The 22785-nt window shown below is 55.0% G+C and overlaps 1 protein-coding gene and 1 non-coding gene across 2 annotated transcripts in view; one reads left to right on the top strand and one right to left on the bottom strand.

Moving 5' to 3' along the window:
* SH3RF3 (SH3 domain containing ring finger 3) overlaps nucleotides 1–22785 on the bottom strand; it is a 213866-nt gene that overhangs the window by 111523 nt on the left and 79558 nt on the right. The window lies entirely within an intron of this gene.
* LOC116764851 lies at nucleotides 13141–13331 on the top strand. Its single transcript, XR_004353059.1, has one exon. It is a non-coding gene; the product is annotated as a U2 spliceosomal RNA (small nuclear RNA).

Below are 22785 nucleotides of genomic sequence, written 5' to 3'. Positions count from 1 at the left end.
TTATGTTTTGGTTTTCTGGCGTGAGGCATGTGGGAGCTTAGCTCCCCGACCAGGGATCGAACCCGAACCCCTCTCATTGGAAGGCGAAGTCCCCACCACTGGACCACCAGGGAAGTCACCTGTAACGCCATTTAGAAGGAAATGCCAATTCCTGTCCCTCCGCTCCTGTGGCTTGAACAGCATGGTGGGGGCGGGCGGGGGCAGCCTTTTCCACCAAGATTACACTCCGAGCAAAGGAGGGAAGGCCCCGGGTCCTCAGATGACGCTGTGAAGCACAGCCTGGATGTCACGTGCAAAAAGGAAACTTTATCCTGATTGAGCCGCCATGTTTTGGGATCTTCTCATCAGCAGCTTGGCCTGTATCCTGACTAATCCGGGGGATGTGAGGTGCAATTTATGATTTCTATGCTCATCAAACCAAACCGTTCACTCTGACATCGCCGTGGAGGTTGTCACACGCATACTTTCCTTCTAACACGGACACTCTCAGATTTACAATTACCTGAAAAGGCACGTGTTAATAATGTATTTAACCAGAACATCCCTGTTTGTCTCCCAGTTTACAAATTTCACCTGTAATGAAGCTGTCACTATCTCACATTCCAGCTGGGAGGTCCCTGGGCTTCACTTTTCTTGTTGGTTACATTTCAAGTTCCTTCTTCCCTTTTTCTTATTAAAAGCTACCCTTGGATCCTAGCTCTTTCTTCGACCCTTTCATTCTGATGATTTCTTCCTTCCTCGTGTTTGGACGCTCGCTTCTCCAAGAATTTATGGAACAGCACGCTGCACCAGGTCCCGCACCAGGCTCTGTGCTGCAGGGAGTAAAGCATCCCCCACCCAGAAGGTCACGGAAACATGCGACTGAGACAAGCGCACAATGTGTCCCCACGCAGGTGGGCTGAGGACCCACCAAGGGCTGCCCTGTGATGTGACCACGAGGGGAGAAGCTGCCTTCAGCTGAGTTTCATGTTTCAGTGAGATTCAGGAGGCCTAAAGAACAGACGTATCTTTCTTTTTCTTCTTCACCTTTTTTTTTTTTCCTGTTCCCAACTCGGGCAAAGGCTGTCTTCTCAAGTTTCTGCTCCACTCCCTTGGCAGCGGATTCACCCATGTTCCTGGTATTCTGGAAGCTGTTTACGGCCCACATTCGTGGAAATGCTGGGAGTGAAGATAACTGTGCCAGACAGCGGGCGCACTCACACTGGACAGTCCGCACGTGGCCGGGCTCGGGCTCACGCTGATGAGGGTCCCCAGGGACACTGCTGGCAGGGACACCGTCGCCTTCATTCCGTGACACGGAAAGGGCCTCCACTACTCGGTGCGCTCCCTTAGGGCCCGGCCCAATCCCAAGTCCACTGAGGCCCACCGGCGTCAAAAGTGCCAGCAGCTCCCAAGAACACTGCTGTGTCCCTGGGCACCGGCTTTTCAAAGTTCCCACAGGACCAGAGAACGCCTGCCGCATTCCGGCCGACACAGCTTCACAACGCTCTGTGTCGACGGCAAGCTCCCCGTTTCTGGTCTGTCTTGGTGGCGGTGGCCGCTTTCCGGCCTGTGTCCACCGCAACCTCCGCGTTTCCAGTCAGTGTGTGCGCTGATGGACACGCAGCGGGAGGAGCCTCTCAGGCACCCTCGTGTCGCAGTCTCTGGGGCGGGGGGGAGGGGCGGCCTCAGATCCTGGCGGCCTGGGCAGTCCGGGCTCAGCTCCTCCCCACAACGGCCCCTCAGAGCCTCCACACGGAGGAGCACGGAGATGTCCCTGAGCTGCCTGACGGCGAGTGCCCACTTGTGCTCCCGCCCCCGACCAAGGGGATGGCGCATCGGCTCCACGAAGAGGCACCTGGTCCCGCGTGGGCGCCAGCCGGAGGGCGGAGGGGACACGCATATCCAGGAGCGGCGCAAGGCAGGCCGCCCACGCGGGAGGCGAGGCGGAGACGGGCGGGGCGGGCTGGGTTCGCTCCAGCCTCGCGAACCCCGCCCCCCACGTAGGATGACCCGACCCAGGATGACCTCCAAGCCGGCCCTGTGTCTGTGTTGGGTTTCCGCGCAGGAGCGAGAGGGCCGACAGCCAGGTTCCCCGCCCAGGAGCCCCTGCTCCCCATGCACCTTCGTCGCAGGTCCCTGGGGGCTGCCCCACCCCACTGTCCGCCCATCCCCACCCCGGAGGCCTCACGTGCCCCACAGGTCCTGGCGGCAGACCCTGGGCCGGTGCTGGGCTTTGCTTCCCACGCACCCGCTGTGGGAGGAGTGCTCTGTAACGCCCGGTTCACAACGAAAATCACAGTTCTTCTGACAAGTATGGAAAGGTGAGGTAGGAGGTCAAGGGGAGCAGCGGCCAGCTTCAGAGCCTGAGCCTCCCCTCATCCCAGGGCAGCAGGCTCTCCGCTCAGCCCTGGCTCACCCACCAGAGGTCATCAAATCCATCCTCCCGCATTTCCCAGGAACACCAAGAGGCTAAAACTGGTGGTATGTAGGGAGCTTTTTGTCTCTTAATGGAGAAGCCTCTAGGGAGAAGATTCGTGGAGGATGCTAAGGCAAACAAGTGTTCCAGGAGCCTGGACATGGTCCTAGAAAAGGCAGACGCTTCTAAGTATAGAAGATGGCCAATAAGGAGCCCACCTCTCCACCAGAAATACAGGTCAGATGAGTGCAGTGAGGACGTCCCGCCTGGCACTCGCACACGGCCCGCTCTATATCGCATCGGATGGAAGTCAGATCAGAAAAGTCTAACCCTTGTGTGACACCCTCTCTCCCCTGCTTTGCTTCCAAAGGACCCCCTTTATCCTGACTCACAGTCACTGTCACCCCTTTGTCAGGACCGGCCGCTTTCTCCTGAGCACCTGGGCTGCACTCCTTACAACCCACCGGATCCTCACAGCAGCCCTATGAGGCTGGCCTTTGTTACTGATACTCTGCAGGCAGGAAGCTGAGGCACGGTGCCTTTCAGTAACTCGCCCGGGTCCCAGAGGTGGTGAGGGCACTAGGCGGTCTGCCTCCCAAGCCCAGCGCACACCCGCCACTCACGCTGCCCCTGAGAACAATGCGACCGCTTATCTAGCTGCTACCCCGAGCCACGCATGCCAGGTAACCTGATTACTGCTCACAGGAACCCTTTGGAGTAGGAGTCATAACTACCACTTTTTAAGTGAGGAAAGTTAAGAGGCAAGTCAGCTCCAGGATGTCATGGGGCTGGGTAAGAGGGGGCCGACGCTTAGCTCTTCACCACCACCCACATCGGAGAGAGGGGGACCCCCAACAGAGCCCTGATCCTTCTCTGTTTAGCATGGAAGGAAAAGGAAAGGTGGATCGTTGACCATTAGGCTGGGAGGGTCCACACCTGTGTTTGCATTTATCCAGTTTAGAGAAGAACTGCTCATTTTTCCACTTTCTGGGAAGACACGCCCATACTGCAGGCTGACTGGGAGAAGCTCCTAGTCACATTCTGGACAGTGGTTACCAAAGGAGAGTGTGACGGAGTCCCTGGAGGGGTCTCTTTGGTGGTGTGCATGCCCAGGTGCTCCCCGCGGGGGATGAGGGGCTCCCCCCAGCCCCAGGACTGCTCTGGCCTCGATCCCGGAATGCTCAGCCAGTCATATGTCCGACACATTCCACCCGGCCTCCTGCGGGAAGTCCACTCACCAGAACCTGCTTTATGGGGTAAGAGGGGATCTTGCACTAGGATCTCCAACCACCTTGGAAGAAGGCCTGGGTGTCAGGAAGGAAAGCAAAGGCTTCCCATCAGCATCTGTCCTTTTTTCCAGAAGGTTCCTTTTAGGCCCTTATTTCAGCCCACACTAAACACCACATTATCTTTAAATACTTTTTAAAACATCATTGTTTCAATGCTACCAAAAAAAAAAAAAGAGTAATACAGGAAGGTAAGGGGAAAATAAGGTGTTTGTAAATATCCAGGTTTAAAACAAAGTAAGTTTCCTTAGGAATCCAGCTCTGAGGGCCAGAAGGGAGACCCGCGTTAGAGCAGATCCCAGGCCCTGGAGGAGTCTGGGGGTGGCTGTGCATCAACATATTTAAGGGCCTGGCTCTGCCACATTCGTCTCCTCATGTGCAAAATGGGCATCTTAAAGTGCCTCTCTCCCAGGGATCCTGTGAGCCTAAACGAGGGGACATCCCTCTGTCGCTCACACGAGTGCCTGGAAGCAGCAAGTCCGATGCGTGGTTACATGTTGGTGTCAGAAAGCGAGATGGGACGTGTCCTCCAAACTTGTCCGTATCACATGAACACAAAACGTATACACAGGCGAGCTCTGTGGAAACAAAGACCTTAGCCGATAAATCTGATGAGGACAATTTTTTTTTCTTTTTTTTTTTTGGCCACGCCGCATGGCATGTGGGATCTTAGTTCTCTAACCGGGGATCGGACCCTGTGCCCCCTGCAGTGGAAGCGTGGTGTCTTAACCACTGGACCATCAGGGAACTCCCCGACATATCATCTTTTGGTGGTATGTGGCAGCATCAGTTACAAGACGGAAAGGGGGAAACTTCCTGGTGCAGCTTTGCTCCAAACATATTCTGAGTGCTAGAGAGCCAGCCAGCTACGTGCTGTCGTGCCCACGGGAAGTCCCTTCTCGCCTTCACGCTCCCGTGTGACTTTAGAGTGAAAGGGGGTAGACCCTGGGCGCCAGTGCCCATTCCTGTGGCGCACCTGCCAGGAAGCAGACGCAGGGGAGGTGGCCGCTCCAGCCAGCCAGGTTCCGCTACACTCGCGGCCCAGGGCCCCCTGCCGTGCAGCACTCCCACGCTGATGGGGCAGGGGGGCCACGCTGCACTTGCCTTCTGCTGGCTGCCATGCCAAGGCCTGGCTTCACCCTTCCTTCCCCCACGAGAATAGCTCAAAGGAACCCAGCGGTTTCCGATCATTTATTATGCATGGCAGGAAACGCTTCCAAACGCTGGTGAGGACACCATTAACATACCATGTAAAATTCAAGAGCGTGGCTTTCCTTGCCGCCCACACAGGCACTGGGCCACCGCCTGCTGACCCTGGGAGGCCGTGAGACCGCTGAGCAGAGAGGCAGACGCTCCCGCCTCCTGCCCGGCAGATTAAAGCAGGTCCTGCGCACCATGGGCGGCCCAGCCCGCTTAGCACTGCAGGGAGAGCTGAGAAAGGCAGCCCAGCACCACTGGAGGCACCCGCCTCCGTCCAGCAGGGGCTGAGCCGAGGGAGCCTGGGGCCCCGTGCACGGGGGCGGGCTGCTGGTGGGCCGGCTCTGCCTCGCTCCCACATAGTCTTGGGGGCGGGCAGGGCTCAGCGGCGCCGTCCAGGGGCTTTGTGCTGCTCCTGCTAGAGGAGCTGCCCTTCATCCGAGCTGAGCTGCAGGCGCAGGGAAGCGGGTTCGGCCTTCATGACACCTGCCGCGAGACCAGACTCGGCGCTATAGGGCGTGCGCTCCTGTGAGACAGGGACAGCGCAGCACGGGGGACACGGCAGGTAACTGGCTGTCCCCACCCCGAGCCCAGAGAGGCCACGGGGGCCAGAGCGGCAGGGCACAGGCAGGCCGAGGGGGGGCTCCAGGCTGCAGCCCTCTTGGTAAAGAGCCTCTGCTGCTGCTATTTACAGTCCGCCTCGGCCAAAACACAGGCCAGACCGGAGCGCTCGGAGGGTCGGCAGACATCACACCATCTTCTCAGCGCAGCTGGAAGCAAAGTCAGCGTCCTGGACCCGCTGCCGCCCCACAGGCACCTGCAGCTCGGTGTGGACGGCTCAGCCCAGTCCTGCCCGGACCCAGATCGCCACGAGGCCGCAGGGAGGGCCGGGGAGCCGCAGTCCCTCCCAGAGTCTTAACAAAAGACTCTTAAGAACTGTTGTTCATATTCATTCACCTGCCGAGAGTACACTGGCCGCCTAACATGTACCAGACGCAGTTCTAGGAACTGCTTACACGTCAGAAACAAAATAGAAAACGTCTCTGCCCCGTGGGAACACACATTTCAGAAGGGGAGAGAGATATACAAAATAAGCCTTTAGTACCTGCGGCACATTGAAGACAGCGAGCCCTGTGGACCAAGCACGCCAGCAAGAGGATCGGAAAGTCAGCGAGCACGGGCTTCACAGTTTAAGTCGGAGGGAGAGACCTTGGAGGGGCCGGGGGAGACCTTGGAGGGGTGTGAAGCCTGCAGCTTCTGGGGACACACTCCAGGCGGGGAGGACGGGCAGCAGGCCTGGTGAGGCCCGCCTTTGAGAAGTCCTCTTTTCACACTCAAGTCGATTTCCTTTCTTCGTTTTTTTTGAAAAAAACCATGGAATTTTTTTAAAAATATTTATTTATTTATTTTGGCTGCGCTGGGTCTTAGTTACAACATGCAGGATCTTTAGTTGCAGCATGTGGACTTCTTAGCTGTGGTATACAGGCTTTAGGTCCCTGACCAGGGATCGAACCCGGGCCGCCTGCGTTGGGAGCGTGGAGTCTTACCCACTGGACCACCAGGGAAGTCCCTCAAGTCTGTTTCTTTATGAAGCAAAAGGGCAGAGAAAAAGGGGAGGAAGAGGCAGGAGCGGCTGGGTGGCTGTGACTGATGACAAATTCGGGCTCCCGTGATGGCCAATTCCTGGCCCTTGCTCGGCCCAGCCCCCCGGGGGGCAGGAGGAGGGTGCATGCTCAGTACGGAGAGATCTCAGCGTCATGATTCCCGATGCTTAGGGCAGCGGAGCTCCAGGCGTATCTTCTGTCATCTTGGAAAGAGCACCTTCCTGTGCTCAAGAGAAAAGCTGAGGAGTCCTTTGTAGATTCTGGTCCAAAGTCAACCACAGACACTGAAGATTCCAAATCCCTGGCTTTTCGCATGGGCTTGGGCCACGAGCTGACCCTCGGCACCACCTGTACTCAGCGCGTTTATCGGGGCTCCCATGATAAATACTGCCCAAGGTGCTAGTGACCAGCGATGAGGGACTCAAAGATCCTTCCAGAGGGTTCCCAGCCCCAACACAGAGTCTGTCCACACACACATACATACACATACACACACACACACACACACACACACACACACACACAATCTTGATGGGGCTGGGGCGGTGGCATCTGTTGTGCGTCTGTGTGCAGATCTGACGTATCCACCTTGTTCCATCCATCACCCACCCACTTCCTGGCTACTCCTCTGTACAGGTACCGCATGAGGAACCGAGCGTGTAACAGTGGCAAGGCGGACACAGGCACCCTCTCACAAAGTCTGTGATGAAGACGGAACATTTACTTATATGATAAGACACACAGAGCTTACAGGACTTGAAAAATCTACAGGATGAAAGTCTTGATACTTTTTTGAGATACGCCAAGATGAGAAAATGAACGACAAAAGTAAGGAAAGAGACAGAGAGAGACATGGCACAAGGAGGAGTCTGCCGTTTCTCTTTAGTTTTACAGTAACATTTGAAATCAAACCCACACCGAGCTGGGCAGGCTGACCGCACACATTCCAGCGTGACAGAAGCTGGGCAGAGGACGCTTCTGGCACTTTCCATCAGGGAAACTCCACAGCCCGGAGCAGGAGGAGACAGCCAGTTGGTACAGGCCACATGCAGCTCATCACGTACTTGCTTTGAAAATCTTTTTTTTTTTTTTTTTTTTTCGCGTTACGCGGGCCTCTCAATGCTGTGGCCTCTCCCGCCGCGGAGCACAGGCTCCGGACGCGCAGGCCCAGCGGCCATGGCTCACGGGCCCAGCCGCTCCGCGGCATGTGGGATCTTCCCGGACTGGGGCACGAACCCGCGTCCCCTGCATTGGCAGGCGGACTCTCAACCACTGCGCCACCAGGGAAGCCCTGAAAATCTTTTAACCATTGCTTCCTCCGGACGAAATTAAACACTTCTTAAGGGCCAAGAACCTTAAGGCATCCCCTTCTCAAGGCCTGGTTCAGTGACTGGTAATCCGAGAACCCATTGGACCCAAAGCTGAAGGCTCCCCAGAGAGACTCCTGGATGCCATTCACTTTCACATACCCCTCTTCTTCTGTTTGCTGAGCTCCAGACACCACAAAACCGCCGAAGATGGGAGAGCCCGGGGGGGGGGGGACGGGGGGGCGGGCGCTGAGGTGGAGGCTCCTGCGGTGTGTTTTCCCTTCCTCTGCTTTCTCCCGTCTTGGCTGTAAATGAGGCTGAGCGCTGCCCTCATGCAGCCCGGGAAGCTCTGAGCCCCTCTGCCTAAGCTTCCCTGAAGCTGCAGCTGGTGGCAGCTGTGCCCCAGACGCACGGGGAGCAGCCACCGTCTCGGGAGGAGCCCGGGGAAGGCAGAGCGGCGGGGGCGGGAGCAGGCACTGGTTCTAGTCTTGACCTCTGGGGTCACTGGTTTCTTCTCTCAAGGCAAAGCTCCCAGTGATCTTCACCCACTGGAAAAGTCTTAGTGAAGAGCCCGCCTGCTGATCAACCCCACTGTTTGGGCCTCATGGGGAGTCACTCTTTCCTCAGAAATCTCCAGATGGATCCACTAAGCTCGGTGGGGGTCTGCCAGTGACTCGGCCTAGAAACTGGGGACTCTGGAGAGCACTGGGTGGGGGTGAAGTAGCAAACAGATACACAGAGACGCCACTGAGAGCAGAGAACCGGGAGGGAGAGGAACAGCCTTGGGAAGGAGAGGAGCCTGGCACACAGAGGTGTCTTCCCAGGACGTTTTGTGCCCATGTGAGGTGCCGTCACATTCCTGCCCCCAAAGTTACGTTAGTCTCTCCGGTTCACATGCACAGAGATTTGGGGGCGAGGAGAGCCATGCTGCCAGGCCGCATGACGGTGGGCAGCTGGGAGCCTCATGTGGAAAAGCGTCCCATTCCCAAACCCCATTTCTGGACTTCCTTTCTGTTAGTACCGTGGCAGCGGCACCCTGGACAACCCCCCTCACTGAAACAACTACAGTGTAGATGAAAGAACGCACTGTCTTTGAAATGCATCGCTGAGACTGGAGGCTCACAGCACCACCTCAAAGCGTTCTTGGAAAAAACTAACACAAACAGGTAGGTAAACAAACTGTTCTAATCAAACAGTTTACAAGAAATTCAGGGGGTGATAGAACACGACAAACAACAACACAGGATGCAACCAGCAAAGTCAAGAATGGGGGACTCTCTAGGGGCTTCCCTGGTGGCGCAGCGGCTGAGAGTCCGCCTGCCGATGCAGGGGACACGGGTTCGTGCCCCGGTCCGGGAAGATCCCACATGCCGCGGAGCGGCTGGGCCCGTGGGCCATGGCCGCTGAGCCTGTGCGTCCAGAGCCTGTGCTCTGCAACGGGAGAGGCCACAACAGTGAGAGGCCTGCGTACCGCAAAAAAAAAAAAAAGAATGGGGGACTCTCCAGGGCAGATGACCAGGTCTCTTCCACAAATCAATGGCGTGAAGAGGCAGTGGGGACCTTTAGAGGTGACAAGAAATGGGAGAGACATAACCTGTGCCACGTGTGGGCCTTATTTCAGACAAAACCATCATGAAAAGACATTTCAGACACTATCAGGGAAATTGCATATGGACTGGTTTCAGGGAGTTATTATTCATTTTGAAAGATGTGGTAATGGAACTGTGGTTACTTTTTTTTAAAGACTTCATCTGTCACAGATACACACTGAACTGTTTAGGGGTAAAATAACAGAATTTGGTAATTTGCTTTAAAAGATTCCCCCCTCCAAAAAAAATGTGGAGGGAGATATGAAACAAGATTGGCAAATGTTGATAACACTGGGCACGCAGGGGCCGCTGTACCAGACTGTCCGAGATCGCCACTGTATTTGAAAGTATCCATAATTACAGAAGAAGAAACACCTTGCTCAGATTTCAGGAAACGGAGGGTTAAAGCCAGTGGCCAACAGAGGGGCCCTGAGAGGCAAGCACCATGGTGGTTTTCACCACGAGGTTTCTGCTGAACCGTCCTGAGGTTGGCAGCGGGTAGGCTGTGATGCTCGGAGGGGAGTCCACCAAGAGCGCCCCCTCGTGGAAGCAAAGATGAGAAGCGTGCTGGCTGCCCTGAGGGCCAAGCACCTCAACTCAGGGCTCGCCAACTGACTCCACCGAGGTCTGTAAACAGGACGTTGTGTCTAACTTGGGGACTCCAGGAATATAAGGTTGGTTTAATGTAGGACGATTACGCATTTCTCACATTGAAGATTGAAAGGGAAAAACAATGTCATCTCAAAAGTTAAAGAAAAATCATTTGATAAAATTCAAATCTGACTTATGATTTTAAAGTAACCTCTTAGTAAGCTGAGACAGAAGAGAATTTCCTTAACCTGACAAAGGACATCACCAAAGCTCCAACAACTACTATAGTCCTTCACAGGGGATCTTGAGCACATTATCTTTAAGCCTAGGAACCAGCCCAGGATGCTTTTCTATCCCTCCTATCCAGCACTGCACCAGAGATGCTGTCAAGACAGACGAGAAGTGACGGAAAGGAAGAAACAAAACTACGCTCATTTGTAGATGACATGACTGTCTATGTAAAAACCCAAAAATACCAGCCAGAAATTACTGGAGTTAGTAAGAGTTTGGAAAGGTTATTGGATACAACCACTAATATGCAAAAGTCACTCGTTTTTCTATACACGGTCAACAAGCAGAGCACGTAAGTTTTAAAAATACTTCGTATTTTTGTTGCTGTTATAAATGGTACTAGGATAAATTTAACAAAAAATGTGCATCCCCTTTATGGAGAGTATTACGAAAGTTTATTGAAAGATGTTAGAGATCACCTAAATAAACGGAAAGGGATACTATGTTTTTGAGTAGGAAGATTCAGAAGATTCAGATTACAGAAAAGCTGTGATCTTCTCTCAAACTGGTGCATGGTTCAAATGCACTTCCGATGGAAATCTCAGCAGGATTTTGACAAACTGATTCAAAATTCATGTGGAACAGCAAAGTTCCTTGTCCTGCTAGACATCAAGGCTTTAAGGAAGTTATAGTAATTATTAAAACATAATGGAATCAGGAATAGACAGAGGGGACTGAGCCAGTCCAGAAACAGCACCACACAGAGAGAGGTGACCACGAGTGTGCGCACTCAGACAGCAGGGAAAGGCCAGGCGTTTAATAAAGCGTGCTGGCAAAATCGGATTATCCACATGGGAGAAAAATGGTCCTCTACCTCATATCATATACGAAATTATTTCCAGCCGAATTATAGTCTTAAATGTGGAAAGCAAAACTATGAAAGTTTTAGTAACTAATCTAAGGACCTAAGGTAGGAAAAGACTTTTTAAGTAAGACACAAAACACTGACCATAAAATGTGTTCAAAAAAACTAAAACTAAGAAAATTTCTCTTCATCACAGGACCCTAAAAAGAAAGGAAAAAGACAATGCACAAGGTGGGAGAAGATATTTACAACACATTTCGGAAGCAAGTATTAGCCCCCAGAACATATAAATGAGTCAGTGGTTAGAGTGCCAGGAGCTGTCCCTGCCCTGCTCGCACCTGCTGGGGTCGGATGAGGTGTTCCACCTGCCCCTCAGCTTCCTCTCCTATGAGGCAGGCACCACCATAATAGAAACTACTTCACTGGGAAGGATTAGAACAGTTAGTGTGTCCAAAACTACTGAGAACAGTGGCAGTAAACACTAGATGAATACGGTCTACCTGTCTTCAAAGAAAAGACGGGTAATTCCAACAGGCATTGAATAAAAGACAAACACAAGTGGTGCGTAAGTGCATGAAGGGTTCTCAGCAGCACTGGTCACTGGTTATCAGACGTTTGCAAATTAAGGCACACAAGATGCCATTTCAACCCACTAAGTTGGCAAACACTGAAAAGTCTGACAATAGCAAGTGTTGGCAAGGGTGTAAAAACAAGCGTCTGTCTCCATGGCCGGTGGGAGAGAAAGTGGTGCCCACAGCCCCGCAGGCAGGCCCAAGAGCTCGGCCCAGGGGCTCACAAGCAAGAACACACTGCCTCGGGGACATCGAATGCCCAAGGGCTGTAAGGAGGACGACGCGTGACACGTCGATCACGGACGCTCTCCAGTGGCAACGCTGGACGCCTGACGTGAGGACACGGTGAGTCCTTGCTGGGCAGGAGTAGGTCACAGAGAAACCCGCAGCGATTCTGAGCACAGAACGTCCAGTCGACCACCCAGACCCTGTAGAGACACGCGTCCGAGTCCCTGAGTGGCTGCACCCGAAGGAAACGAAGGAAGGACAGCAGGGCCTCCGGTCCTGCGGCCCCGGCTGCGCAGACACGCCCTAGCCTGTCCCGCTGTCGGTCTGTAAAGTGCGCGCACGTGAACAGGCTCTCGTGTACCATGTGTCTCATGACAAAATTGCTGCTAGAAGACGCAGACTTGCATTGCTAACCTAAGCACCACACACGTTTCAACCCTCGGAGCTTTCTGCCAGGAGTGGTTTGGAATGAAGGCCCAGGAGGTTCACGGTGGCATCGGGGGGGGGGCGGGGGGCCGTGGGGACCGCGGGCCCGACACACGACACACGGCTGCAGGCCTGGGGCTGTGGGAGGAGCAGGGCGGCACCTGGCCTGGACACTAGGTCGGGGGTGGGGTAATGGCTGTTTTTAATTGTTTTCATTGAAGTGCCACCATGTGGACACTGGGACACACGTGTGCCACAGGCGGGTGTTCCCGGGCAGCAGACTGGGAGTCCGTATAGAAGAGAACCTTCCAGCCGACAGAGCTGAGGAGGGAATGAGCTGCCTGGAGGTGGCGAGTTCCACAGGTGTCTGGGACCCAGGCAGACAGGAAACGGCGCTCTGGGGACTGCTGTAAAGGAGGCTGAGCCGCTGGGGGTGGGGGAGGGGAACCCCAGGAAGTGAACAGGGTAGGGGGTCCCTGAGATCCACCTCAAACCGGAGATGCTATGATTTCTTGGCTTGCTCTGTGCAGACCAACCCACCCTGACTTCGGCGGTGCCAGCTGTGGGGATGGAGTGAGGCACTGATCTGCACGGAAAACTAGACCAAGCGCTGCTTCTGAGCACAGCGAGGAAGTGTGGCCAGCGGCGCCTGCACTGACCTCCAGGGCCTAGTCAGAGTCATCACACCCTCTGTCAGCCTCCAGGAAAAACAAAACCAAACCACACACACAGTTTAAAACGTCTGTGAATGCAAGCCAAGGCCTGTCCCAGGACAGACTTTCCTTGCCAGGTTCAGTGATTGCACCTTCCTGTATTAACCATTACATTACTTAGAAATGGGAGCAGATCGCTTCTCGGCCTTTTGGCTAAGATCAAGTGTAGTATCTGTTCTTATCAGTTTAATATCTGATACGTCCTCTATCCGAGGACAATATATTAAATGGATTTTTGGAGCAGGGAGTTGGAATAGGAGCTTGCTCCGTCCACTCCACGCATCGACCTGGTATTGCAGTACTTCCAGGAACGGTGCACCAAAAAAAAAAAAAAAAAAAAAAGAAATGGGAGCAGAGAGGATCTGGGGAGGCCACACCTCTCCTGCTGCTTCCAGGAGAAGACGTGTCAACACACGTGCTCACAGAACCACGTGCAGTTCAAACTCGCTGCACGGTGGGGAAGAACCATGCTGTGGAATCAGAAGGAGCTTCGGGCGTCTGGACACCCATCCTGTCCTCAGCATCTCCTTTACCACCAGAATGCTTCCACCACTTCGAGCAAGTCACTCAGAATAAAGGGTCAGCGTTGCCTGCTTAAAATACGACCTTTAAAGAACTTACTGGCACTTTACATACTAGGTTCACAGATCATCAACGTGGTTTTCCTTCCAAGGTACGTGGTGGCTTTAACCTTCATCATTACTTTATTTTAATTTATTTCTTAAAATAAATGTACTTTATTTATTTATTTTTGGCTGTGTTGGGTCTTTGTTGCTGCGCGCGGGCTTTTCACCAGTTGTGGCGAGCGGGGGGCTACTCTTTGTTGCGGTGCGTGGGCTTCTCATTGCGGTGGCTTCTCTTGTTGCAGAGCAGGGCTTCAGGAGTTGTGGCTCGCGGGCTCTAGAGCGCAGGCTCAGTACTTGTGGCACATGGGCTTAGTTGCTCCGTGGCATGTGGTACCTTCCCAGACCAGGGGTGGAACCCTTGTCGCCGGCATTGGCAGGCAGATCCTTAACCACTGCACCACCAGGGAAGTCTCCCTTCATTATTATTTTAAAATCTAAAAGACAAACTAAAACCACTTCACACCCACAAGGAGGGCTATAACCATAAAGAGACCATAGTGACCACTGGCACAAAGGTGGAGAAACTGGAACCCTCGTACTTTGCAGGTGGGAATGAAAAATGGTTTGGCCACTTTGAACAACCATCCGGCAGTTCCTCAAAAGACTCGACGGTTACCACACAATCCAGCAATCTGCTCCTAGATCAATGAGGACGTTCATCCACACACGACTTGGACAGGAATATGCACAGCGGGACTCGCCACAACCGTCAAATGAGAGCAGCCACGAGCATCAGCATGAACTGGAGAGCATCTCCATGTGACACATTGTTACTCGGCCCTAAAAAGAAGGGGGTGCTGCCACATGTGAAAGCAAGAGGAACTCTGAAAACATGAGGCCAAGTGAAAGCAGTCAGACACAAAAGGCCACATACTGCCTGATTCCATTTATATGCAATGTTAAGAATGGGCAAATCCATAGAGACAGAAGGCAGCTGAGTGGTCCCAGGGGCTGGGGGACAGGCAGAGAGGGAGTGACTGCTACTGGGAGTGGGGCTTCTTTCTGGTATGACGAAAATGTACAGTGGTTAGTGGGATTGGTGGTGCTGGTTGCACGACTCTGTGACTACACTAAAAACCACTTAAAAAGATAACATATAAACTTAAAAACTGAAAGGGTAGCACTCTGAGTGCTTTGGAGACCTACCCTGACAACAACTGTTGACATCTGGAAAGCAGGTCTGCGGCTTAGGCCGGTGTCTCTAGGCCCATCTCTCCTCCGGACTTTCCCGCCGCCGCAGGAGGGCAGCTGCAGGCATCCTCGTGCCCCGCACTCCCTCTGGCCGCTGCTGGGTAGCTCCCGGCCAGGCTCGCGTGCAAAACCCCACGGGCGTCCAGGGCACTGGCCCTGGGGCAGAACCACATCCGGGTCGGGTCACACTGGATGCTGCTGTGTTGGGGGCTTTAAGTTTACCCCCCGCCACCACATATATTCCTCCTGGGGGCGGTGAGGGGCCACAGATTCCTAGCAGAGAATGCACTTGGGTTGCTGGTTATTTTACATCTCACTGAACTCTCCTTGGGATGACATGTCCTACGTGTGCCCATGTGTGTGCCTGTGTGGCTTTTTTTTCTCCCACGTCCCCATTCGTGGAGCACACACTGAGCCCACAGCTGGAGTCTCCCAGCCTCTTCTTCAGGGCATCCTCCCCTGTGTCACCTGCCTTACAGGTACCTGCACCTGGGTCAGCCCTGACTGAACACCTGACGACCTGCAGACCAGGACCTGATGAGCCGGAGGGTCCTGATGGCCCTCTGGCCCTCCTTCCCCTTCAGAAACACAGGCCCCGCCTTTCCTTCCAATGCATCCTCCAGGGAAGCCTAGGCCTCTCCCCGGAGCGCGTGCTGGAAGCCCAGCACGGCTGGCAGAGCAGAAGCAGCAAAACAGCTACAAGTTCCTTCCCATCTCTGCTGTAACGTTTCAATGAAACCGCCTCGGGGGCAGGACGATACAGACACAAACACAGTACAAGAAATCCCTCTGTAGCTCTGACAGCCGTGCCCGCAAACCACACTTCGCTTTTTTATGATGTCTGCCTGCTCATTAAATCCAATCTAGCCAGGGAAAAGCCACCTCTTGGCCTCATCTTAACATTACAAGGTCTGAGCATGGAATTTAATTGATGGCAATAAAGCTGTCTGCCCAGATCCTAACGTGGGGAGCACGCAGACCCCGGAAGCCTGACAGCCGAGGTGGAGAGGGGTCCTCATTTAAATTCTATCTGCTGAAAAACCGAAAGCCAGCTGACGGTCCAGTCCTTAATGAACCGGAAATCACCCTCCCAGGCACCGTCTGTGCTCAGTTGATGCACCTCTTCAAAGGTTATTTCTACGCTGGACTGTCCTTTCACATCTGACTGGAGGTCACTGCAGATTTACTCATTCAGCAAATCCATTCTGCAGTAGCTCTCAAAATCAGCACACACTATTGTAGGGCACAGGCCCCAGCTGTGAGATTATTCACAGCCTTTTTTTAGAAATCCAAGCTTGCTTAAGGCTGACAAGGCGGGGGCACAGTGCCTCTTAGCCCAGTGCCCTGGGCTCCCGCCAAACTTTCCTGCCACGCTGCTCCAGGAAGCGCTTCCCAGGGCTGGCTGCCCTCCGGCTCGGTGGGCTTACTTGCTTGGGGTCCCAGGCTGTTGGAAGCCACGCCAGGTGTTCGTCTGTCCCCTCCCTCCTCTTTCCTTGCTGTGCCTTCCAGTTGTCAAGGTGATTTTTAAAAACCATCTGCTCCTTGAAATGTGGTATTTGCCTTGGTTCTGAATGGTTAGGACGGATAATCTTCTGAGCTCAGACCTGCAGGAAGTGATCCCAGCTCTATGTCACAGAGGCCTCAAGTCCTGGCCACGCCAGGCTGGGTAAGCAGTGGGAACCCACTGAAGTTTGGTCAGAATTTTGTTTTTTTCGTTGCTGGTCTCTGGTGTCAGATGTGGATGAGCCCCTCCTTCCACATCTTGCACGTTCGTCCGGGAAGTCAGAAGTAGACCCTCACCCTTCTCCTCTCCGGAAATCTGCCTTTCCCTCGAGCTGCACGGCAGGGACCAGGCTGACACTGCTACACGTTCATTCATATTTACCAGGTCTCTGATGCCACAAGACGGTTTATCCAGACAGGACTCCTAGGTTGGCAAAATTCATCCTCTGTTGATTGGTCTCACCTCCTGTAATCCACCCAGTCACTGCAGAGTGTTTGTCAAATTTCTATTTTAGTTAAAACGCCACCAACACACTTTGCTTCCTTTGTTAAGTGGAAACAAAGCATAATCTAATTTTTAATCTAATTTTTAAAATACTCTAAGCAGATGATCAAGATTCAACAACTATCTGCCCTGACTCAACTCATTTCCACTTCAAATGCTTCTAATCCATGGCGGCCTTGGCAGTGAAGAATGTTCTAGAGGGAGAGGCAATTTGCATGCCACATTTGCTCCACCAATTTACTAAATTAAGTGGCAAGAGAGTGAAGGAACGGCGTTTTGATGAGAACAGTCTAATTAAAAGTGACTCGGAGGACGTGAGGTTTGCTCCTTTACTGCCCGCATAACCTCAGAGGTTGCACAGAGCAGCAGAGTCCTTGACGGCCGTGTTCCTGGCCCCCCTTCACGACCACGTTTCTGTGATTACTGCTCGTCAGGAGTGACCACGCCTCCTCTCACTGCAGCTGGTCGTTACCCACAGCCTCGTTCTGAGCGCCTGTGAACAACCTCTGATGCTTTACACGCGTCTGGTCCTGGTTAAAACCCTGCAAGATGCAACATCATCCTCGTTTTACAGGTTTGTGGCTCAGAGAGGTTAAGGAAGTTGTGCAGGGGCACACAGATGACGGAGCAGGCTAGGGATCTGAGTCGGGGTCCGACCCCACAGCCCATGGCCACTGGTCACGCAAGCCCAGCAGAGCCCCAGCCCCGGAGCTTGATTTTCCTCCAGAAACAGTTCGTTTGCAGGCGGGACGCAGCTCACCCACCTGAAGCATCTGTCTCTGGGTGGACATTTCACGGGGATCTTACATCGATGACGTTCCGAGCTCTGCGTAAAGAGCGAGGATCCACACCCGTCCTGGTGGCCTCGGAGCAGAGGGCTGGGACGTTCAGATCAGGTTGGGAGGGGCCTCGCTGCCCCTGGACGACACGTGTGGATCCCACAGGAGAAGAACCCCCTCTTCACCATGGAAACTGGCCTTCGATTAGGAAATGCCGGGAAGCTGCGACGCAGCCGAGGAGGGAGAGTGGGCCGGGCTGCTCTCAGCAGGAGAGAGCCCTGCGCTCCTTGTGGTCCCCTGGCCCTCCGGGGGCCGAGGCATGAGCCAGGGCCTGGGCCTTGCTCTCCAGGGAGGGGGAAGGACCTCTCCTCTTGGTACCCCCTGCCAACCTCCCCAGAGACAGCCATGCGGGCAGGCCAGGCAGGACCAACGATGTCAGGACAACAGTCATCCTCACCCGAACACGCCCCGGGCTCACGTCCTTCCCATCCTCGCCAAACCCCACGCGAGGCAAGCACGCGCTGTCTTAGTGAAGCCAGGACCGAGTTGAACCCTGGTGGTTCCAAGGGGGCAGACGGGCAGAGCTGGAGGGCTCGAGGGGGCCTCGCGGAGCGGGGGACAATCCAGACTTGCGAAGATGGGCAGAGGTTTGCCGGGTGGAGCAGGGGGTGCGGCAGAAACACTCGACCTCCGGGCACAGGTGGGGCCCAGGGCAGAGCTGTCAGACTGATGCCAAGACCACATCAGAGCTGGTCCTCGGGGCTGAAGGCCTCAGGCATTGTAAACCTCGGCCACAGTCATTCGGATGGTGCAAAACTGCTCATTTAAGAGCCACACTGGGGCTGTCGGGTGGAGAGGTTATGTCGGGCGATCCGACTGCCTGGAACTCCGAGCCATCCGCCAGGGGCTGCTCTCCCCTCCTTCTGGCTGCCCAGGAGGGGAGGCCAACTGAAGTCCAAGTTAGCACACAGCCCGCGCCCACCCCAGGGACCTGGTCCCCAGCCAGGCTCAAAGCAGGAGCTCCCTGAAGATCTAAAACGGAAGCTGCTCATGCTGGGGCCTCCAGGGTGACACACCCATCATTGCGGTCGGGGAAAGCCCTGACTCCTAATGCAAGGCCAATGGACCCCTTTCTGCCATCAAGGGGGCCCCCAATCTCACCAGCCGAGGGTTGGCACCCACATGGTTCCCCGCCAGAATCTGGTCCTCCTCAGCCTGAGTTTGGACCTGTACGCCCCACACGACAGCCTTTACCCCCCAGATTCCAACATACAGAGGTCAGAGGCACTAGGACGTAATCGCTTGGACAGATGCGTGTTCGGGAGCCGCCCTGGTTTGCCGCTCGCACGGCCCCCCGCATCCCCCCTCCACACGAGCACGTGCAGGCGCTGGGGAAGGGGCTCAGCGCTTCCGTCTCCCAGGGGCCCTATTGCTGCACAACCTCAGTCTCGGCATCTTGCCGCACGCTTCGCTTTCGCTTCACATGAGGTCACGCAAGGATTTCCCCTCTCCCGCTCAGTGTCACTGGAACGGGTATTCCGCTTTGGGGGCCTTCTTAGCATCTGAAATCCAGCCTCCTCGTGGTTTAGTGAAGCAGAAGGACAGTGAGGATGCGGGGACCTCGCGGTGAAGGGTCTGCACCCCTCAGATGCAGGCCTCCCTCCCGTTTTCGCTGCAGCTTCGGCAGTGAAGGCGCCAAGCTGCCCAGGTTCATCTCTCCTCTGAGCTGGACTGCAGCTCTGTGTCCCTTGAGAATCTAAGCCCCAGACAGATGGGGGCTCCTCAAGTCCTAGGACTCACCCCCGGCCAGCGCCAGGCCACCACGAAGGCACGAGCAGAGTTACGACCAGTGAAACATTTCTCTCAAAAGGCAGGCACCCCGCTTATTTTAATACTGTGATCTAAAAATAAAGGGAGCTAATATCATGTATCTGAAGTCATTTAAACACGGGTCGGCGCTCTCTTCCCAGCAACAGCAATTCACAGAAAGCCCCGCACCTTGCAAGGGGCGTCGGAGCAGAGCAGGAAAACCTGGCAGAACTCAGTCCCCACCGAGACTGGGCCACGTGCCACAGCGCCCTCTGGCCCAGTGAGCTGGGGCTGGGGGCTGGAGGGCGGGGGGCACCGCCCAGGACTGGGGCGGCCCTGGGTCTTCCTCCCTCTGCCCTTTCTCCCCCGAATTAACTCCCAGGGCTGGGGGGCAGTCCCAGTGAAGCAAGGTGACCATGGGCCAGACCCTCCATGGGACCCCTGTCAGCTCTGACCGAGAAGCACCGCCAGGAGCCCACGTGGCCAAGAAAGCTCGTCCAAGTAGGTGGTGCAGCTGTGATCTCACGAACCCAACGCCACGAAAACGGAGGAGAAAAACGAACTCTGCACAGAAACCTGCACACGGATGTTTACAGGCGGCCTTATTCTTAATCGCCAAGCATGGAAGCACGTTCGGCAGGGGATGGGTGAACAAACTGAGGAGCATCCGGACAACAGTGCCTGAGACAAGTGAGCCCTCGAGCCCTGAAAACACGTGGAGGAACGTGAACGCATGTTATTAAGTCAAAGAAGCCAGTCTGGAAAGGCTACAGACTGTGTCATTCCAGCTCCGTGACATTCTGGAAAAGGGCAAAGCTGTGGCGACAGTAAAGACTGGTGGTGGCCAGGGGCTGGGGGAGGGAGGGTGAACTGGGGAGCACAGGGGAGTTCCAGGGCAGGAGCTACTCTGTATGACGCACTAACAGTACACAAGGGTCCTTATACGTCTGTCAAAAACCACAGATCCTACAACACTGCAGTGAACCCTATTGTAGACTATGGACTCTGGGTGATGCAGAGGTAGGTTCATCACTCGTAAGAGATGTCCCGCCGGGGGTGGGGTAGGTCGATAGTGCAGGTAGGGCAGGTAGGGCAGGGGGCTGTCGAAAAGTAAAGTCTATCTTTTTAAAAAGCAGACGGAATTCCTATGATGCGTGACAAGCTCTCTTCACGTCACAGACTGTGTAAAGGCCACCTGGGCAGTGATGGGCACAGTGACATGCCTACCCGCTGACTCACCTGTGCTGGGCAAGGGGCCAGCGTCTGCAGGAGGGACCCCAGCGCACCGAGCCCCTCAGCAGCTTGCGGCCATCTCCCAGCGTCAGCCAGGAAGGGGTGAGCCTCACCCTCCTCCATCTGTCATTCTTCCCGCGTACAGCCCCCCGCAGAGCCGAGCGAAGACTGGCTGCTGGGAGGGAGCCCGCACGACCCCCAGCAGGCCCTCACGGTCAGGGAGCCAGCACGGAACTCGCCTTAGCCACCCGGCCCTCCCTCTCCTTTGAGAGCTCCAAGTCCCTAAATACCAGAAACCTTTGCAATTTGGACAGAAAAACTCTGATACATTCGCATGAAATCTAATTTCAGACCAAAAACCTTCAAACGCATCTCAAAAGCTCCCCGTTCTCAGCACGACGAGTGCAGAAGGAGGACAGGCCTTCCTGTCCCACGAGAGCCAGGCAGGGATGAAGAACAGGCCCCAGGAACGGGCGAGACCTGACGGGAGGCCCAAGACAGGGGCTGGACTTTTCCCCCTGGGCGGCCCTGCTCGTCGTGGCGACGCTGGCCATGCTTGGAAACACGGTGGGCTCGCGCTTGACAAGGAGGCCCCGAAGAGCAAATCGTGAGACACAACCACTTAGCAGCAACACAGCAAAAGCTGCAGCCTGTCCTCACTCGGCCCAGGCACTGCGTCCGCGGGAGCCTTCTGCTGAGGCCACGCTGTGCTGTCACCGTCCAGCCCGGCAGCCGTTCTCTGCACGTGGCTGGTGCTGCCCCACTGGACGCACGGCCTGGGATGAGCGTCGGCGGGGCTACGGACAAGGGCTTCACAAAGACTAACAGTCACAGGGCGGCTCCGGGAGTGTCCTGCCCTGCCGGCTTGGGTCAGCGTCAGGCCCGCTGAGCACGCTTACTGGCGGTCCAAGTCCCCCGCTCACGGACAAAAGTTGAGGCCAGTACAGTTAAAGCCCATGTTAAACAAAACCAAAACGGTGAAGGAATTTACAGAGTAAGAAACCGGCTGGTGAAGCGTATTCCCTTTGAAAAGATTCACTCAACGATTCACGAAGGAGCAAGTTTGTATTGTGTGTCTAAAGAAATTTACAAACTTATACCCAGCCGTAAGGGTGACGCAGGGTGACAGACGCATGCAAGTTAAGATGCAGACGTTCCCCCTCAGGTGCTGGGATGATAACAGTGAAAAAGTTAACAGTTTTATTCCTACAGCAGAGGAGTCCATTCCTGCAGAGAGGCAAGGCCTACGGACAGGCCACTGAGGGGGACCTCTCCTGGCTACACTCAAACATCATTACTGCAGTCCTCAGCCTCCAGGTGATTAACTGAGGATTTATCAATTTAACCATTTCAGGAAAAAATACATTCTTCTAAACTGTACGGTTCCAAGCCTAGCTTTGTTAAACAGACTGCATGACACAGATGGCCCGCCGACCTCCTGGTCCCCGGCTACACGCCCAGGTCACCTCTGTCCCAGCCCACCTTCAGGTAACGGCTCAGGCTGGCCGCCTCCTGCCCCACACCCACACGGGCCCGGCTGCTCACGGCGCCTTCCCCGCAGCCTCATCCCTCTCCCACCGCCTCTGAGAGGAGGGTCCTGGGGCTCCTTCTGGCCACCTTCCTCTCTGCTCCCCACCACCCCCACCCCCCGTCCCACAAAACAATATCCAGACCTGAGCTCTCACACAGGCCCCAAAGCCCCTTCCCAGACGTCCTCCAGGACCCCTCTAGGACCCCTAGGCCCCTAGGACTGCCCTCCTTGGACCCCTTTGCTCCGCTGGTCCCGCCCTGCTCATGCCCACAAGCGCCGGGAAGGCCAGCCCCTCTCCTCGGCCCCTGCTGCCACCGGTCTCTACGGAAGACCACCAGCATCGTTCAGGGCTTAAGGCAAACACCATTGCCTGGAGAAAGCTGTCCCTTCTCACCCTCCTGTTCACGTTAAGCTTGAGAGGCGGGTCCACAGCGGCCAAGCCCGGGTCGTCCCCTCACAACCCTGTGGCCGTGGGCTAAGTCAGGAGCCTCTCAGGGCCTCAGTCTCCTCTTTTGCAGAAGGTGGTGGTGGAGACACTGGTCTTCCAGGTTATCTCGAGACCCCCCGGAGCACCACTCATGGAGGGCACACGGCAAGCACC

The sequence above is a fragment of the Phocoena sinus genome, chromosome 13 (genome assembly GCF_008692025.1).
Source record: "Phocoena sinus isolate mPhoSin1 chromosome 13, mPhoSin1.pri, whole genome shotgun sequence".
Taxonomy (NCBI): Eukaryota; Metazoa; Chordata; class Mammalia; order Artiodactyla; family Phocoenidae; genus Phocoena; species Phocoena sinus.
Note: the sequence above shows the minus strand (reverse complement) of the source record. Positions and strands in the feature narration are given on the sequence as shown.